Source organism: Semicossyphus pulcher, unplaced genomic scaffold (genome assembly GCF_022749685.1).
Source record: "Semicossyphus pulcher isolate SPU_LCO1_2020_fin unplaced genomic scaffold, fSemPul1.0.p SCAF_11, whole genome shotgun sequence".
NCBI lineage: Eukaryota > Metazoa > Chordata > Actinopteri > Labriformes > Labridae > Semicossyphus > Semicossyphus pulcher.
In genome coordinates this window covers 26,482,657-26,499,329 of record NW_027211615.1, presented here as the reverse complement: position 1 = coordinate 26,499,329, position 16,673 = coordinate 26,482,657, and the positions used below count along the sequence as shown (strand labels likewise).

Here is a 16,673-nt window from a genome sequence, read left to right as displayed (position 1 = left end):
TCAGAATAAAATACCCGACTGTTGATAAGTGAAGCAAATTACTTAGCTGACGATACGAGTATGTGCAGGGGCTTGACATTAACTTTTTTGCTCACCAGCCACCGTGGCTAGTGGTTAGCCACTTAACATTTTCACTCGCCACAATTTTTTTGTTCTTCACCTTGTCACAGTCATAAGTCAGTGACCACTTGTGATCGAATCTCACTTTCCCGCTCAGTATGCAAATGAACATGGAGCCTTATTCGCCTTAATAAGACTTTAAAAAAAATCATATAACACAAAAACACTATGTGGGCTGGGGTTATTGTGAAGTGACAACCGTTTAAAACCGAGCAGAGAGGCTCCATCTTTCCATAATAGCGTTGCCATGACGATGCTGTTCATTTGTGATGTTGAATGGCCAAATTCTGCTTGTGTATGTACAGATACAACTCAGACAAGGTTGCTGGAGGTAGAGTTGACATGATACATGAATTGTTTTCCATGATGTTCAGGACCATAAGCTCCAAGACCTGAACGGGACATTCAGAGGTTTGAGTCCACGTCATTGCGCCCTTGAAATCCAAGTGGACTGTGGTTCATCAACGGTCGACAAGAGAGAAACGTGTGCGTGCTGGGTGTGTAACTTGCATGATGATTAGGCCGAGCAAGGAAAGGCAGGTACCATCTACACCGAGTTGAAAAAGAAGCCTCAAGAAAATAGATATCTAAAGTCATATTTGAGGGTCTCCATGCAAACCGTTGACAAAGATGTCAAGAACATAAGTGCTATTTAGTGTGACGGACTGTCCTCGGGAAAAATAGAGGAATACAGCATCTCAAATGGCAACCATCGCAACAAGATATGTGACAATAGACTACGATGAAATTCAAAAAGACATAACATGACATTATAAATTGTTTCTATAGTATAATGGGTGAGAATTTGAATAACCTGATTTGTTTGGTCCATAAAACAGACCCAAGATAAGAGTGATCTCTGGCCTCTCTACTCTCTGACATTCATTGGGTTAGGTCTATTATATCTTGGGGAAAAAAACAGGCAAGCATATATATCTATATATTTTTGGCTGACAGCCGGGGTCAGCCCTACACATGGGTCTGTATCTGACTGAGTGACTGACTGAGTGACCGCTGTCCTCCGCAGTGTGCATATACAGGGGTAGTTTCTGGTCTTTGTTTCAAAGGTTTCCGTGCGTTGGTCTTAACAGAAGACGATCTTATTTACATTAGAAACGGGACCTTAATTAACACACAGTGGAAAAACGTATGAGCTGAGACGAAGAGACGGAGAGCGAGCGAGGGGGAGAGAGGGAGAGATCGCACCCAAGTTACGTCTGTAACATGATGTTATTCATTTATTTTTACTAACATATACACTTATGGCCTGCGGGAGACTTATGACTATGTTTTTATTTCAAAGAAAATTAAGCAGGAACCGCAATGAGTCAATCAAATAACTTCCTGAAAAGTTACAACTAAAGTAAAGAAAATAACAACAACAACGGCCCGGGAAACACTTCAAAATAAAAGCACTGTGTACAAATGAGGGGAGTGAGACTTCCAGATCAGGCTTTTACTTTGAAAAAGCATACTGGAAGTGTTGACCTAATTTACTCTCCATGCCTGTGACTTTTACGACAAGAAGAGATGTTAATATTGCTGTCAGATCAATAGGACTCATCACAATTCATTTTCAACGTGTATTTTTGGCCGAGAACCGCGCGCAGCACACGGTAAAAATAGGCGAGCCTCCTATTCTCTACATTTAAAATGAAAATGAACACGTCCCGCTGCCGTCACGCACACGCCACGCTTCCAGTGTTGCCCACAAAAGCGCACATTGACCTGAAGCAGTCAGCCACATACTAGGTTTTGACCTAGTCTTGTTAATATATATTTTCATGTCTAGTTGGATCAAGGAATTAGTTTCTCAGGGCCGTTAGGGTTTGAATCCATCATTTTGGACCCGAGACATCTAGTGCCAGGCAAGACAAACTCTGACATGCTGCACTCCGACCTTAAATGGATCATTATTATATACAAATTAAAACATAAACATGCGATAACTCTTGTGTTCGTACTGGGAAAACATGCCTCACTTTCCTACAGAGTGACGGCTGCTGACAGCTTGTTGTGACCGACTGACGAGCTAAGTTCAGCCAGGTTTCCCCACATTGCCGTCATGATATTTCTGGGCTTTCCTGTTTGCCTTCCAACACTTACTTCCTCCTGGTCAGTTTTTATAATCCAGTAAAGGCAACATCATTACACTCAGAAACCCCTCCAGCTTTGCCTCCACATCACAACAGAATCAACTTATAAAAGGGACGACCAAGAACACACATGATGGATGTAAACCTGATGAACTGCGGTCAGACAGAACAGAGCAACATTGTGAGCGTTGGTCAGCGGGTTCCCTACAGTCTCGTCTTCCTACAGTGTCAATGTTTAGAATAAAATAATGCAAAATATTGCAAGAAACCCTTTGTTATCTGTCAAATATTTTACTTACACCTGACAGATATTTTTTCTACCTGTGTAGATGTAAAAACTCGCAGTTAACACGGTGCAACAGTTTGTCTTCTGTCACTGCATCTTGGCTGGATCAGGCAGGTATCTGATCTCCGTCCAGACAGATTGAAATCCATTTGCTTCACACACACCTGAGGCGGTGGTTTGATTCACAGCCTAGCCGGTTGTTGAAAAGGTGTCAATGCACACAACAACAACAACAACAATCTGTTCTCATAGTATGGGTATGTCTCATTCTCTGATCTCCTTTATACATCAAAGGTTTGTCTCCTTTGTTTATAAGGATATTACTGATTAAGCAACATCACATGAGAGAGGCTGATGTCGTACTGAATATCAGCACAGCTGTGATTCTATTCAGACTATTCAGTAGAATCACGATCTCGAGTGTGATGTTGCTTTTAGACAACAGTTATACAAGCGGCAAATAGAAGGTAACAGTAACAATCAATTAACAGATTATTTTTTGCTCCACCAACTCAACTGAAACTGGACTGTTGTTGCCAAGCAACCCAAATATTCTCCTGCACTCTGTGTCACCAGGTGACCTCAGATCAGCTGTTTTTATCATGTACATTTATCAGTTTGTTTTCATTTATCAACAACCAGTGAAATAAAGGCCTTTTCCCACTGGTCAAAAAACCTGCTAACACCTGGCTTTTTTGCTTAGTGGGAAATGTTACAATCCTCATTCAGACCCGGGTAATCATCGCCTCGACTCCGATTGGAATCGATGGGAACACAAAACCCGGCTAATCTCCTCCCCTCTCCGGCGTGATGCTATGCTCCGTCAGTAACTTCTGCGACTCCTCGTCATCTCAGCTACAAATTCTACCCGTCTTCGTCCGAGCAGCGCGGTGACGCAGCAGAAAAGAGACCGACAGGAGTACACAATGGGAAAATCTATAAGCAGGTCTTCCCCGGGTCTGAAAAACCTGCGTCAACACACGAGTCTGCTATGTGATTCAGAGGTGCCAGCTTGATCAATGTAGACACACACGGTCTGCCGTGATGTTAATTAACAGAGTTCAGAACAGCAGGCTGAGGCGGAGTGATACACTGAAACAAGTGTTGTATAATATTATATATACCACTGCCTTAGTCTGCTCTCCTTCTGTCATGAGAACTCAATCAACCAACCTCTCAAAAGTTCATAAACTAGCTGTCTGTGTCTTTTACTATTTTCCAAATAAATTTAAAGCCACAAACTCTGAAAATGTAATTTCTTTAAGTAGCTAACACCGAGTTATAAACCGTCAAGACTGTCGTATCATGTCTCGGTTGTTATCTTGAAACATTCTCCACAGCTGAGATTTCATAAAAGCGACTGCAAAGTTGTCAAACATTTATAATTCTTAAAGGAACACACATTTTTGGATTCACCATATACTGCAAATCTAGTGTACACAATTCTCCGAGCACAGTCATGAGTGTGAGGTATTAAAGTGTCGGCTGACCAGCTAAATCACTGACCACCAAACTTTGCTTGTATTAAGACCTCCCAAAGACATAAACAAGACATTGACCATCAGCGTTAAAAGGTAATATGTTTCAGCGTCCAGCTGCCTTCATCCACTCTTGGCAGTAATATAAATAATTTGGCTGTATTTGTTGCGACCCGCCTGCAGGCTCTCAAACAACACTGACGCTGTGACACTGCGAGAGCTGCTTTCAGTTCATGTGCCGTGGTGAAGTCAAGTGAATGCACTACTGTTGTCAAACTCAGACAGATGCATGTTTAACACAAAGGTAGAAGAAGGACTTTAATGTAAACAAACAAACACTAACTGGGAGTTATGGAGTTAAGGTTTGTTTTGGGCAGATTTGAAAACAATGATTGCTTTAACTTCAGCACTGTCTGCAGCTCATGTAGCTTAGCATCAAAGCTGAGCAAACAGGGGTCTACACTAGAAACGCTGACAAAGCAATTGATATGTTTAGGAAAGCAGCCTCCTGAGCAGCGTTGCATAATGAATAGGGGACAAAATATTGATTTGGCAATATATTGTCATCCTAAATCGCGCAGTGTAATTATCCATAGGCTGGTGCCAAATATCCCTATTTTAAGTTACAAATATTTGGCGCTCTAAAGAGATTTTGCTTTGAATTTGACTCGTTGCATCACTACTTCATGACTCCTCGCGGTGGCGCTTATGACATGAATGGGAGTAAAGTGAAGGAAAATTAATTGGCCGAGGAGGTTTATCAGATATCATGATTTATATCAATTATCGCAGAATCGCTATATCGCGATATTATCGATATCGTGGGCCACGTATCGTATCGTGTGTTACGCTGCAATTCTCACCCTAATAATTAAATTAAAAAAACAGTACATAATCCACATAGAAAAGTGTTTTAACCTTAAAAATGCACTGTATTGTCCACCTTAAAGTAGACTTTTTCCCCATCAAATTGGTGTTATGGGTTTAATAAAATCTCATATCTATCTGGCTCTACAAAAAAGTTAGAGAATATACTGCATTTCTGTCAATTGGCTTATCAATAAATCACCTGTTGTAGCTTTATTCCATACATATAACCTGTTTGTTTTTTTTTAATTGGGATGTACATCATGTACAGTATATGGTTAATACTCGGGGATGTGACACGTGGCCCACAATAACGATAATACCACGATACAGCGATTCTGCAATAATTGATATATTGCAAAAGCATCATATAACGATACATCACGATGTCTGATTAACTAAAGAATATAAAATGCCCCTAGAAAGGTGAAGTGCAGGATTGATGTATTATTCAATGCAATTAGTTTCACAGATTCTGACACAAATTAAGATAAACAATGATGCTATGACTCAAACTGGCAGGGCGATCTGTTTGAGCGCTGAATTTTCTTTTTAAGTAAAATATGAATATTTGCTGCCAGCGATACGACAATTGTATCACACCAGTTGGGGCGACGATGTGGTGCGATATTGGTATTTTGTCCCACCTCTAGTGAATACTATATTTGTGCAATGTGCACATGCATGTATAGAACCTTAACTTTAACATGCTTCTGCTGCTTTGCACAGTTAAACATGCAATGACATTAACACATTTGAAATTACCTGTAATAAACGACCTGAATAATAATAATAGTAGGTCTTCTCTTGAAAATTAAACTGCACTGAAGTTCAGCAGCAGATTTTCAAAATAAAGGCTCTGTTCACACTTTGCAACTCTCTCTGCTTTTATTAATAAACGTGCACGACTGAGGAAAAGCTACCACCTGCTACACCAGAACTGTTAAATGGGTTTTCAAACAGATCTGGTATCACACAGTCTACACCCAGTTCAGTGTGAACTTTCACACGTGCATGAACAATTACTCAGCAACCCGTATACATACAAACATAAACACTGCAAGTCCGGCCAACTGGGCTGGGGTGGTTACAGCCAAATAATGGTGTAACACTGGCTGTGGCATTTTAAGTGACACTCGTCTATGATTGCGATAACTACCTCAAAAAGGCAGGCAATTTTATTCTCATAACTCAGGAGCACAATTCAGCGATAAAATATTCAGTTTTCTGAGTAACTATGAAAAGGTCGGTTCAGTAAAGGGAATTACAACGTAAAAACTCCAGTTTAACGTATCTCTTTGTCCTGCTTCCTTTCATTTAAACAAGTATTAAAATAGGGGCTTTCTAAGCCGAAATACACTTAACTCTGTTGTTTAAATAACTGTAAACAAAGCACATCTAAAAGCATTCATCTACAGCTTAACACAAAGTGAATAAACAATCTTAGCTGCTAAATTATTGCCCTTAACGGAGCTGTTTAAAAAGGTATGTATGCAGCCAACAGCAGTCATTAAAATAAAGGTGACATTTTCACAGCATGCACTTACAATTACGTCCAATCTGTGTGACATAAAACTCAAACAATCATAATCAGAAGTATTTCAGCTGCAGTGTGAGCATAGCCTCAGTTGCACTTTCCCACATACCAGCCTTACAGTAAACAACAAAGACTTAAGAGGAAGAAAAACACCACAGTGTAATCCACACACCTGTACACCAGGTCAGCCTCCAACACCTTCTGACCTCACCCCCCCCCCTCCACCTCTCGGTGTGACGTACGCTGGAGGATCGGGCTTTCAGTCTCCGAAGAGGAAGAAGAAAAAGCAGCAGCGACGGCGCAGCAGAGCCAAACCGCTGAGACACACAGCCCAATGCCTCCACAGGCTCTCCATTACAGCCCGCCTGCCGTTTCAATGTCTTTAGGCTCGTCTTCCTTCTTTCAGAGATTCCCCCTCCTTCCGTTTCTCATTCTGCGAGCTGTACTCGTCACGTGCACGTACACACACTCACAGCGGCAATGTATGGCTTGCAGAGGAGGGAGTGAGGAAGAGACCATAGGTAGAGAGTAGGGAGTAAAGGATGTGGATTACTGGGAGGAGACGTAGAGGGAGGGATGAGTAAACGGATGGGAAATAGAGAGCAAGCTTGACACAATCAAACACATTATCCTATTAAGTCTACTAAATAAGCTTTCAGTATCGTACATTCTTAATATTCTGGCATCTTTGAGAACACATGATGTTGAAACTCCAGATATGATCGGAAGCACAGAGTGGTAACCGGGACAAATATGCTTCCTGCACTATGTAACTAAGGTCATTTGGTCATCTCTATTAATCTGTAGCCCCTGTTACACTGCCAGTTCAAGGCTGGATTATTACAACTCTGTTACGTTCCACCTTCTGTGTAAAAAGCAGAAAAGCCGTTCCACCTCTGACCCAGCATCGGAGGCAGTAACAGAGGCGAATCGGCGTCTGTGTAAACAATGACGCCAGCAGGCCGGAACAGTGGTTCCGCCTCAGAGCCGTGAGCGTGTTTGAAGCACGCGCTGTTTGTTTACACCTCGCGCACGTTTAGCTGCGGCAACACCAGAACGCTGTGTAAAAACACACACTGGCGTTGCTCGGTCCAGTGTAAAATGGCAACGGCCGCATGACGGCGGAGCTTCATTAAGGTGTTGAGGCGGAACCGCAGTGTAAAAAGGGCTTGAGTTAAGGTGTTTCAGCTACACCCGTTACAGTGCAGAAAATCCGATACGTAGCTATGAAATCTCCAGTGACAAACATTTAGGCTTTAGAATAGGTCATAAAGAGCTCATTAACTTTTAACTTGGCACTTTTTTCTGTCACTTCATAAATCTACGCAGATCGACGCGGTAAACACTGAGTCAGTGGTACCTGAAAGTAGAAATATGGACTGACTATTCTCAACTAATTACTGCTTTATCAAACAATTGTTATTAAAGAGATAGCTCGCCTTTTTAGAAGTGGGGTTGTATGAGCTACTTATCAATAGTAAGTGTACTATGTACAGAAAACGGTCAGCACGGAACAGGAGAAGCCAGCTGTACACACAGAAGCTAAGCTAAGCACGGGGTCAGGAGTACCAAGAGCTTTAGCCACTTAAAAGTGTCCGACATATAAGGAAAGTTTAAGTGTACGTTGTATTTTAGTTTTTTATCACCGCTTCGCCTTAACGTCAGACAGCCCTGTCCCCTCGGCACTATATCTTACTCTGCACAACGGCCCTGTATACCTACGCAAGCAGCGAACAGTATCACAACAGCTGTTCGGATCAGCGGTTTGTAGAGACAACAAATTCAAAATACTATAGAAAGTATTAAGTGTTAGTATAAGTGTTATTATTGCCAAGTGGAAGTACCAAGGAGCGACAACAGATCAGTCACAAAGTTGCACACAAAGCAAATATACAGAGCAATGAGTGTTGAAACATTTAAGCAACTGGACATTTATGAATATGTCGCAACAGTTTGGAGAAGGCCCTTTGTTCTTTAAGGGTGGCTGTAACCCAGTGCACATTAAGAAATGTTTAGACCAGCTGGGGTGGAGCTCCACTTAACCTGCACGGAGCCCTGATGTCCAACATATCGACAACCTTTAGGAGGAATTAAAACGTCGATTGCAAGCAAGGCCTTCTTGTCCAGCATCAGTGCCTGACCTTGCAAATACTCTTTGGGCTGAATGGGCACAAATGCACAGACACACTTGCAGGAACACGGCTGCAAAGGGGGGATCAGGCTCAATTATAATGCCAATGGTTTTTCTAAAATGGGACGTCCAACAAGCTCACATAGGTTTGATGTAGTAGTAGCTGTTAATTTTAACAAAGGTAAAACAACAGAGCTAGTGCACGCAGCGTGACCACCCCTCTCTGCTGCACTGAGTTGGTACGTTCCATGAGAAGCTGCTCAGTCACTGTTGCTAAGGCCCACCCTCTTGAATATAGGACATGACCAGAGAATGTACACAGCTACAGTCAATCAGGGCAACAATGGACACACCAACTCCTGGAATAGACTCGTATATATTAAGTGAAACAGATCCTTAACGTGTCGTCAATTGTGAAATGTTGAATTCCATTCATAAATTGTCACTATTGTCTGTGTGGAGCTTCATTATAGGAGGTTTAATTGAGCAGATTTCCTGCTGTGATGACGCATCAAGCAGGGATTTATGGGATCTGTGTGCATGTTGCCTCCACATGAGCACAGAGTGAACGGATTCATTCATATCCATCACTCTACCATTGATAAACCACTACTACGCACCTAAACACCTGCATCATTTCAGCCTGTCTGCACTAATCTAAAAGCATGTTTAAGCAATTTCCCTGCTAATATAGTCGGACTGTTATTGATCTGGGTTTGTAATATAGCGCATTTATTGCAGGTTATTTGCAACCGGGCAGCAATTTGACATTTCATGACCTTCAGTTGAACACAAAGATTCAATTTTCCTAATTTTAGAGGCTGCGCCGGAATTACTCTCCCAAACAAAACATCAGCCTGTCTGCATGCATAATTGATCTAATCCAAATTAATCTAATTGTGTTTGAAGAGCTTTCTCTGAGGGACAAGAGGGTTTTGGCAAGTGTATCAAAAGTGGACTGTTACAACTTTGGCTCGAGTTAAAACGTGGTTTCAGTTATAAATTATTTAAATTCTGTAACATCGTTTCTTAGAGAAATCAGGGCAGCATAGATGAGGTCATACTTCCCCCTGCTAGGCGTCTCACCAGTGGAAAAAAACACTACTGGAGCATACAGGTGCAACCCATGTGCTTACTGTGAGCCACATCAAAGACAAATTTTCTCAATCTGCATCAGCATGTGCAGACTTTGAGGTTCAATCCTGCAACAAAATCCCACGCTGCTGTTTAAGCACTGAAGCAAAAAGGTGCTCCAGATTCTGCACCGATCAGCTGCAGACCCTCACCACAGGTGCTGAACCATCAACAACAAACCAATTATGAAACGTTACGCCAAGTAAAAACCGACAACATCCACGCTTTGAAACCGCTCTGCATGCATGCATGGCCAACTCATCTCTCTCACTCAATTCATCCGACTCATATAAACCGGCAACGAATCGCTCGCGTCAGCAGTATCTCAAGCTGCTGTCAATCACTTTAAGTGTTATACATCTGCCTCATCACATCAAGCCTGTTATGGTTGTGTGTTAATGCAGTCAGAAGCACCGATTACAAAGTATGTATGCAATGAGAAGTTTTGGAAGAGGTGAAATGATTCAGGCTGTCAATCAATCTTTTCTCAATTACTCCGCTGGTCTTTTAGGCGATGAATTGGCAGAAAACATTAACCTGTTTCATTGATTATTTGTTCTACAACATGTCTGGACATAATTAAAAAGAGGCCATCACAGTTCCAACAGCCGACTTGCCGTCTTCAACAGAGAGAAAAATCCTAAAATATGTAATTTTTTATAATCAAGGTCAAATAACAACAGAAGTTCTCTATTTTTAGAGTCTGGAAAAAGCAAATATTTGGCATAATAATTGAAAATATACTTGAACCAATTGAATATGAAACTGGCTGCAGGATTTTTTCCAGTTGATTCACTGGTAGATTTCTGGTTTCAGCTCTAATCACAGTTTTAATCCGTGGTGTTTTGCAAAATGACTCGGATACATTCTAACTGGTATTGTAGAAAATACATAAAATGTTTAAAGTGAAAAATGTCATTTTAATCCTTTTAGATCACATTCCCGGTAATATTGTGCATTTATTTGACAATATAGGCCAAAAAAAATAAGAAAATCCATTTCTTCATATTCTTATATCAAAATCGGATCATTTTTTCTTCCGGTAAAACTAAATTTCACACGTGCTTACGTAAGTTAGCACCAAACAATTTCAACCAATCAATCTGCAACATTTAGCCGCAGAGCACCAAGAACGCTCGGTCAGTTAGCTAGCTACTGCGCTGTGGAGAACGTCTGTCTACGCCCACTTCTCAACGATCAAATCAAATCCCTCTAATGATATGTCCCGCCTGCACGTCCTGATTCAATCGATACGGAAGCTAGATACTCTCGAGATGCCGTTTCAGCTCGACTTTAACTGCTTAATTAAAAAATGATGCATCACAAGAATTTAAGATGATTAATTTGGGTTCTAATCCAGTGTTAATTTCAATAATGAAAATTATGACGATAAATGTTCGCCAATGATCTTTTTTCCATGACGAAGACGAGACAAAAATGAGCTAAAAATAGAAATAGAAAAATAGATAGTTAACGAGACGGGACTAAAATGCTTGTGTTTGGCTGTTGGACATTTAACATCCATGATAGTTTAAAGCTTCAAACACCAGTTGGAGATAACGGGTATCATGCAGGTGGTTGTGAACTTTCTCCGTCACCCAGGCTTACTGCTGCGCGCTCACAGAAAAAGGGTCGTTCTACGCGTCACTTGACGCTTCTTCGGGAGCAATCATCGACTGTCTGCTTCAGTCAGACTGTTTACATGAGAAGCGATGATGAAAAGTGATCTTTACATGCTGTGTACTCATCGTTCTTTTACTGTTTGGATGATCAGCTGACATTTAAAGTGTTAATTTTACCTGAAGCAAACAGGTGAAAACGAGAAGAGGGAGACTGGAGGGAGAGAGAAAACGTTTTGATTGAAGTGTGACTTTTTATTGACTAAAACTGGACTAAAATGTTGAGTTTTCGTCGACTAAAACTCGACTAAAAGCACCAAAAGACTAAAAAAGCTGCCACTGTTCTAAACATAGTTCTTTACGGTGCCTGATTACCTCTTAGTGTTATGAGTATAAGGCCTCTAAAGGTCGTTTCCCATACTGTGAAACTATTAGAAGCCAACAGCAGCGTAAAATTGCTAAAAACACTATGGAATGCTGAGAAAATAGTCAGAGGTAAATAATTCGAGCATGACACGGCCTGGACAGGTTTAAACTTGCAGAAAACAAAACTAGCGTGGACCTTTAAGAGCCCCTGCCCCTCAACCCAAACCCTGTTAGGCTCCAGTCCATTGTTCCCCACCATCTGTGTACACCCAGATGCAGGATGTTTACCAAGACTAAGAACTAACCTTGGACTGCCCACAGCTCCACACACGCTCTGCTACATTAGGCCAAATCCTCGGTGTATAGAATGCATAGTGTGGAGAAGCAGTGAGTTACAGCCTGCCCACAGTCATTTCTCATGTCTGTGTAGCAATGGGAGCAGAAACGTGAGATCTAGGAGGAGAGACATAAAGAATATGTTCCTGACAAATCATGCAGTATGCATTACCCTGACGTATACTCGTCCTTAGAAGAGGAGTGCTTTGAGTGCATTTTAGGCTGAAAGAAACTATAACTTCCCTTCTGACATCGTAGAAAATAGTGGCATATATCTCTAAATATATCAGTTAAACCAGGAATAGTAATTATAGTGTATTACGTAATCTATTTAGACAGGCTCTTCTGCATATCTGCCTTTCACAGCCGCTCTGCGTTTCTCTGCTCACCTCATTTTTCACAGCGCATTTTCAATCTCAAACACGTTCGCTGCCAGACTGATAAATCCACATGAATATTCATCATTTATTGAACTCCATCGCTGCGATTTGTGAGCGTGAGCGGGGGCGTGCGTGTCCTCATTTCAACCCGCGCAGCGCTGAGGGAGGCCTAGTCAGCCGAGCTGGGATGTTCAGCAGAGCCGCGCAGAGGGTTTGGGGGCTGAGAGCGCACAGCACAGGGGAATAATGCAGAGGAGCCAGCGAGGGAGGGGTATTATCTTTCTGCATTCTCCATCTTCGCTGTTTTAGCCTGAACTGACTGCGCCTCTTCAGAATTAAACTGAGGAACTATTAGGTCCTTACTGAGACAGATTGGAGTCTTGAAGATTCATGTTTTTCAATCTGGATGAAAAACCTTCCTTACATGCAGTTGAAGACGTTTCTTTTTACATAGTAAGAATATTCTCTTCCTATGTCACTGATGGTCTTTAGACAACCTTAATGTGCTCTTTGAAACACATAAAGGGGCTCAAATAAAGGTCAGCAGTAAAACACAACAAAAGCCAATGAAACAAGTCTCTCTCTCCCTCTGCATTTAGGCCCTTTTAAATCAAAACAACTGACATGTTACTATAACATTTCAACTATGACAGCACTACGGACTTCTTGTGCCACTACTCAAACTTCATGACTCTTGAAAGCTGCATTTTGAATCGGTCAGTACGTCGATCTTTGCAGAAAAAACAATTATTTTTTAATACAATAAAACAAGGGACATCTGCAGAGGTCACTGTGTATTGGATGGACACTGTATTCTGTAGAAGAAGCTGATGTATAGTAAGGCTGCACGATATATCATTGAACAATTGCAACTGCGATGTGTGCATGTGCAATAGTCGCACTGCAGGACGTGCGAGAGTGAAGCAAATTAAGTGAAACACGTCAAGCTGCTGCTTTATTGTTGCTCTGTGCAAAACGAAAACTCGCCAGTTTCTGGATTTCCTTTGCTAATCTACAGGAAAGGTCCGCCTGTTATCACAGGAGTGCAGCCCTTTATGAGAGTGAACTGACTGCGAAGCTGCAGAGTCTTTGTGTCACCTGCCTGTAAATAAGCACGCAACGCTGCTTACAGATCATTTCGGCCGGATGATCAAGGCATGAGGTTGTGAGTAGTCGTGGCGCTTAGCTTTTCTCTATTCACCTACGGTTTGTTTGGCAGATATGAATCTTATGTATTTTTACGTGTAATGTCGTAATTTCACACCATATGCACTCCTATAGGCGTATATGTAAGACAATAAACATGAAAAAACAAAAGAGAGAAGGCGGTGATGGCGGTCTCTGGGTCCACCCAGCGGTTGGCGTCACATAACCGGTAATGCGGTGATTAAACATACATTTGATCGCCGTTAGAAATGGTAGATGTATTTATTTTGTAGGCTAAAGAAACGTGGCGCTCCACCTGAACTCGCTCGACCTATTCAAAAGGCTGAATCGCTGAAGCATGTGTGGTAAAAGTAGGATAGGTTGTGTTTTGTTAGAAGAAAATGGACTTTAAGATATAATCTCGAAGTTCTCAGTTTTGTTCTATTTGGCGGGACCAAATGGCGATTAGAAGGCAGTCTACCTCTACAGTCGCTTTCCTTTTTAGTATGCCTTCATCAGAGCGTCGAGTTTGTTTCTTTTTCTTTGGATTTTCACTTCTTGTTGAAGTTGTATCTGTAGTCATCCATCTCTTCTTTGTTTGTTCAGCCATAGTAGATTACTGTTTACTCCCGACACTTGCAGAGAGCGGAAAAGCAGCCGCTTAGCTCCGCCTACCCTCTCTGGCAGACCAACCACTGCTGGCTGATGGAAAACGTGTCACTAACTGGGCGCTGCTTGGGATTTTGTCCACAAATATCACCACAGACACCCAGTCTGTAATACTGCAAATGCAAAGGCTTTCATCAGTGAGCCATAGGCTCAATCACCATTGTGTTACCTCATTCAGTGATTCTGTGTGACTTAACAGACATTTATTTAAATCAAAATCTTCAAAATTATCACTTTAATAGTCCCAAATAATACAAAGTAATGTGTTTTCAAAGTTCAATTTTTATATAGACATGAAAACACACTGTGTTTCTTGTATAATTTCTTTTAAAAATCACATAAAAATCTGTCAATAGTAATAGTTTTGTTCAGTATAGTGCAGCCCTAATGTATAGTGATGGCTGGGCTCGTCAATAGTCAAGGGAAAGCTATTAGCAGCTGCTGCTGGGACAATTAAGCTTTAAGTGGATCAACAGAAATTTAATCTACACTGCTTTGATAATCAACGATTTTATCAAGGAAGCGGACCAACTATTCACTGCCTCCAGCCTCTCAAATGTGAGGATATGCTGCTATTCTCTCTTTTATATGCTGTTAATATTTGATGTTACCTTGAGCTTTCAGAGCTGTGATTCAAATAATTTGCAGACATAATGGTTATGCAACAACAGACAGAAATAAAACATATTAGAATGAAAACAATCTTTAGCTGCAGCCCCACGAGCAGCAAAGTTAGGAACAACCCCGTCCAAAAAGTTCATGGCTCGTTTTCAGCTAAATACAGTAAAATAAGCAGCTCCTCGTCCGTCATCGTCCTCCTCCTCCTTGCTGTACTTTCTCTGAATAATGACCTCACTTCACCTCTACCATCCTACAAACATGGCCTTAAGTCTTAGTTAGAGGCTCACACATTAAAACAACAAATAGAACTGTGTATTTTCAGTCTTTAAAGTAACACGATAAGAACATGCAGTAAGAATCAGTGCGGAATAATAAACAGAGTGTGATAATGTTGGTTCTGCAAGACAAGGAGCCAAAATACACAATATGCTGCAACACTGGATCCACCTGTGGCTTAAAGGTGAAACACACTACGGCACCGAGCATCTGTGTTACTCACTTGATCTAGGGCTCCAGTGGGTGAGTCATGTGGTGGCTGTGGTGGCCTCGTCCAGGGCTCAGAGCGAAGATAAAGGGAGGAAGGAGGAGCGCTGGAGGGAGGCGAGATCAGGTGTGGGCGGGCAGCTTGGAGTCGAGATGACGGAGCGGGGTTTGTGGGGTTATGGCTCCACGGCCGCTCGGTCACATGGCACCATCCCAGGTGCAGGGAGAAGCCTGCTGGCCTCTGACTGCAGGAAGACAACGGGGAAAGAGAAAACACTGTGAGGATGCAGCGCAGGAGGTTTAGGCATCAGATGGCGAGAGTTAATTTGTCATGCAAGTTATCGACAATCCTGACGTGTGATTCTGACCAAAAAAATACTTCCCTGCAAGAGTGATGTTAAAATCTGTCCTAAAATATTCAGGATATTAACAAACATGGGGAAGTAATGAATATGAGAAGACTACTGGTAAAACAGAAGTCATGAAGTCACCGAGGACGATTTAACGTACTGTAACGGTCAGTCATCCCGTTTAGACCCCCTACAGTTGACCCTCTTGTCCAGTTGGTTGTTGGTGTGCATGTAAATGAACTATTGTTTACCTATCTCAGAAAATGTCACGAAAGCCGAGTGTCTAAAGTTTATTTAGAGAGCCCTATAACTGTGACGTGATTGATAAAAGTTGAGAAAACGAGGAACTGATGAGGTGGAGGATGAAGGGAAAACAAGTAATACTGATAACATTCAAGAGCCAGAGGAAGCTAATAGTAGAAAGCCATAAAGGGGCAGCAAAGAGGTCAACCAGACGGATTACAGGGCTCAGTCAGAGTCAGAGTTCAGCAGGTCGAGGTTAAATGTTTGGGATATCTATAGAAAGGTTAGCATGTGGATTGTTTTTGTCCAAGGTCAAGAAATCGGCGCTGAATGATCCAAAAAGCAAAACAAGCAAGCTCAAATAATTCATCTGCATCGTGTGTCGCTGTCATGAAAGTGACCGCGTGGCTGATCATCTTTTCTCTCTTACAAATGAACATGGTCTGAATTTCAGTGCAGGTTGTGTTTGTTACAGCGAGAGTGCGGCTGGAGATGCGGCATCAGAAGCAGCAACTTGAGTTTAAAGTCATGACTCTGCACAAGCTCGATCCCCCTCCATTTAAACAGTATGCAAGTATGCAGTGAAAAGGGGAGGCAACTCTTTAACAAACACCTGTACCCATTTTGAGCACATACGAACAGATCAGCCTTAACACTAATATTTTGTTGGTCCCTGTGGTGCTGGCAAAACAGTGTGGCAGGGCACCTTATGCTGCTGAAAGAGGCCATTAGGTAAAACTGTTTCCAAGAAGGGGTGTTCTTAGTCTGCAACAATGTTTAGGTAGGTGGTACGTGTCAAAATAACATCCAC

At 41.8% G+C, this 16,673-nt stretch overlaps 1 protein-coding gene across 1 annotated transcript in view; it reads right to left on the bottom strand.

Annotated features, from left to right (window-relative positions):
* ncoa1 (nuclear receptor coactivator 1) overlaps positions 1 to 15,467 on the bottom strand; it is a 43,838-nt gene extending 28,371 nt beyond the window's left edge. Inside the window, exon 1 of the mRNA XM_069687055.1 lies at positions 15,286 to 15,467. The gene's annotated coding sequence lies outside the window, so the exon portion shown is untranslated. The remainder of the gene's footprint in view (positions 1 to 15,285) is intronic.
* Positions 15,468 to 16,673: the final 1,206 nt, after the last annotated feature.